Source organism: Maylandia zebra, linkage group LG16, assembly GCF_041146795.1.
Source record: "Maylandia zebra isolate NMK-2024a linkage group LG16, Mzebra_GT3a, whole genome shotgun sequence".
Taxonomy (NCBI): Eukaryota; Metazoa; Chordata; class Actinopteri; order Cichliformes; family Cichlidae; genus Maylandia; species Maylandia zebra.
The window spans coordinates 13,721,953-13,725,996 of NC_135182.1; the positions used below are offsets into that span (position 1 = coordinate 13,721,953).

The window sequence follows — 4,044 nt, forward strand, 5'->3', positions numbered from 1 at the left end:
TACTTCTAAATAGTGTATGTACCCTTAAATAAATTGCTAGTAGGCTAAATGGCAACTCAGCATGTTAAATATACACTACAAAGTCCATGCATAAGCAAAATGTAGGAATAGCTATAGAAGAAGCATGAAACAGAATCGTAAACGATCTTTAACAGTCTCAAAACTGAGAGGAAATCTTACAAGTCTGCCATCAGGCACTGACTTTCTCCAAATTGCAGTGAAATTCTTAAGTGAGGCAGGTGCTTATGCAGCAGCAGCAGCAGTGGCACACAATACCCACAGGTATCTCCTATCTCTTTCTTTGTGTGAGTCAGCCAGAAGAGATCAGTAGTGTCAGAACTATCAGGCCCCAGTCTCAACAGAAGGGTAGGGTGGGGTGGGAGGGTGTTTGGGGTGGGTGGAGGCAGTGGGGGTCAGGTCAGGGGAACTCTTTCTTCCTCTGACCCATTGTTCTTCCTCAGTTTGAAAACACACCGCGGCTCTTTCATCTGCGCCTCTGCACCGAGAGAAACAGGAAGTGTCTGCATCACAGACTCCATCCATCATCTCCAACTTAAAGACCTGTCACATTTATAGACTTTTGACTCTCATTGTTATCCACTTCGAACATGACTGACTCACACCATTATTCATGGCAATATGAACACAGTCATCATCATTTCTTCATCGTAAACATTTTTTACATACACACACACACACATATATATATTTATTTATTTATTTATTTATTTCATTTCTTGATTTTCGCTGGTGATTTTTATGGTTAGAGACTGACACGACAAGTGTTTCAATCTGATATGACTTGAGCTCTGCTACATGAGACGGGCAGAGCGGTTCACTCAGACAGGCTTAACTCTCCTCATCTCTCTTTCACCCAGCTCCAGGCCAACTCTAATAGCAATCAGTGAAGACCCAGACACAATGCCTAATTCAATTTCCCTGCACCAGTTTTCTCATCAAGGCTCAAGGTCCTGTCCCCAGCTGATAGGGGCCCCCAAAACATGTCTGGAAGTATGAGGATTTAGCCAGGCCATCAGCCACCCTTCTGTAATAGACACAGATAACCGGATTGTTAGAGGAGAAGTGAGGTGAGGTGAGGAGCTGAGTGAGATGAGAAGCTCACCTGCCTGCATGCCCAAAGTGAAGGGCCTTACTGCAGCCGCGAGAAACATCGCTCTCCCCTATCCGCCACCACTTCCTCATCCTCCTCGATTAAAAAAGACTTAATCAGGAGACTTCAACTCACACTTTGCTGTCTTCAATGAGATTTCTGAGACTTAGGGCAAGAAAGGTGGAAAAAGAGGGGAAGAGACTTAGAAGGAGCTGGAGGAGTTCAGTGCATGTCTGAAGGGGGCCAAGGGGAGATTAACATCTGTGTGGCTTCGGTTCACTTACCTGGGGTTCCCAAATGGTTCCCCGGCTGCAAAACGCTACGTATCCCAAACAGCAAAAAAAGCGAGAGAAGAGTGGATAAGAAAAGAGGCGGCACCCTCCTCTCGTTGTCTGTCAGCTGGTGACCCAGGGGGCAGAAGTTTGAGGAGAAGGGATCAAAGACAAACTGAAAAGCAAAGAGAAGCAGTATGTGAACAAATATAGGGGGAAAAGACAGTCAATGATCTCTTTCTGTCTCCTTCGATCTCCAGCTTTTTTATTCCCCCTTCTCTTTGCTTGGCTTTTCAGCTCTCCTGGACAGTAACCTGCTGTCCGCACCAGTCATAGTAAATAATGCAAGGCTAGAGTGAGGCCTAAGTGGGCAACAATCTCCTACATGCACTGGGACAACAGAGTAAACAATACAAACATCAGAGACACAACAGCCCTCGGGCTCTGCATTCTGGCTCTCACACAGCCTCTGTGAAGTGTGTGCGCGCATGCTTGTGTGTGTGCACGCACGCTTAGACTTTCTTTTTTCTTTCATTCTTTTTTTTTTTTTTTTTTTTGCGTGTACATGCACGTTCAAATGTCATGTTCAGCAGTGTGAAAGCAGATATACTTGCGTCTCCAGCACCATTCGGGATCCCTGGTGAGAAGACATCTGATGGCAGATGCTGCAGTCTGATGGCAACAGAATTATCCAAACACACCAAACCATTACCTCTACCTAACTCAACTTATGTTCACACATAGCATAGCGCACAAACACACACACACACACACATGCATACACGCATACACAGGTGTACAAAAACATGCAAACACATATGCTTACTGATGCACACCCAAAAACATCACTTAAGAATCCAAAACAGCCAGGAAACAAAAAAGTGAAGGGAAAAAACTGACTCAATTCAGCATGCATCGAAACAAGCAAAGGAAAAGGCATCCTTTTACAACAAAGGAAATGGGCAGTAAAACCAATAGAATCACTGATTTCCATTCCTAATGCATCAGACATGGTGGGGAGATGTTGTTTCTGAGGTCTTGAATGGCGTGCCGGCAGTTGTCATCTGTCTGCTGTACTGTGTGTTAAAGCCGGCATGGCAGCCCAGTCCAGACTGGTGTACAATGAGCTGGATGCCAGCCAAAATGTCTACTCTCCGAACATCACACATTTCAGACGTCCCTTTTAACTCACGCAGGATGGAGGAAAGGCCGAATTTGAAGAAAGAAGGTGTGGAGGGGGTGGGAGAAACTAAAGACTAGAAGATAATTTAATTTGTTATGAGCATGAAATAAGAATTAAGAGGCTGGAAATTTCCAGAAACGTCTAAAAAAAATAAAAAAATAAATCAGACAATGAAATAACACCATCAGTGTGATTAATGGAAATGTCAGATAATTGTTTTCTGGCAGCATTTCATTATTCTGTGTCCCCTCTCAAAAGCCTCAACCAAAGCAAGAATTCATAAAATATGTAATTTAGCTCTGACCTTTGGCAGAGTTCAGCAGGTCCCCATCTGTGTGTGAGGAGCGGAGAGGAGCAGAGAGAGAGAAGAATGATGACCCCTTTAACAGCTTGCCTGCGACTACCTGCTGATCCAAAAACACTGGCCAGACATGAAGCCCCTGCATAGTCAAAGGATCAAACAGGGCCAGAGAATACTGCTTATTTCAGAGAAACAGAAAGAAGGGGGGGGGGGTGCAAAGACTGAAGGGGGTTCTGGGGGGCTCCAGTGGTACGTTTTGTGCTACTTTGGCCACTAAAGGGGAAAAGGGTGGGTGGGGGTACAGACAGAAAACAAAAACATTAAAGAATAAATGGGCTTACGCCACCCTTACAGATAACCCAAGCCTTGACTGCTGCGAAAAGACCAAATTTACACAAACTGTACCGTTTGAAGTCTAATCCTCTTATACATTCTTAATTAAGAAACAACAGCCCATAATACTCTTTGCTGTGCTGACCCACACATGTGAAACTCATAAGTGAGGCTGTGTTAAGATACGAGGAGAAATGTTTTCACTCTCATCCAAGTACACATTCTACTGCACATAGTCACACAAGATAATTTTGATATGCAGCCGTTTTGTCATCTCAGTGACTAATATGATTAAGAAATATATTTTGTGAGCAAACAATGCTTTTCAGAAATGTTGCTGCATTGTCACTGAAGAAATACAGCAGGAGCAAATGCATGCTAATAAGCTGTCATGGATACTGGAGCCGATTACAGGTATGTTGGGCAGCCGTAAGTAAATGTTATTATTATAGTAATAGATAGATAAGTACTCTGGAGATCTTTAGGCCACATCATTTCCACTCTCTACTCCTGAAGTTACACATCACACATTTTCTTCTTATCTCATCTCAGTGTGGGCCTTCTATGACTCAGAGATCCCTACATACGCACACGTCTGTGAATTTATGTGGCCTCACACACATGCGTGCACTCAGAAGCAGCTGGGAGCACGGGGCAGGATGACGTGAAGTGCCCACAATGGCTCCAGAGGGATTAATTTCTCCCACTTTATTTGTTTATTACTATGCGGAGAACAACTGGGGTGGCATTGACACAACAAACCGGATATAGTAGTGAGTAGCATTCTCCTGTGGCTCCTGAAGCCTCGTGCTCGTCTGTATATTAAGATCAGTAAACGCTATAT

The 4,044-nt window shown here is 44.0% G+C and overlaps 1 long non-coding RNA gene across 1 annotated transcript; it reads right to left on the reverse strand.

The window, feature by feature from the left end:
• Nucleotides 1-751: 751 nt before the first annotated feature.
• On the reverse strand, nucleotides 752-1,539 carry LOC143412924 (uncharacterized). The gene is made up of 3 exons (XR_013093431.1): nucleotides 1,396-1,539; nucleotides 1,124-1,276; nucleotides 752-1,045 (listed from the first exon to the last, which is right to left on the reverse strand). It is a non-coding gene; the product is annotated as an uncharacterized LOC143412924 (long non-coding RNA).
• Nucleotides 1,540-4,044: the final 2,505 nt, after the last annotated feature.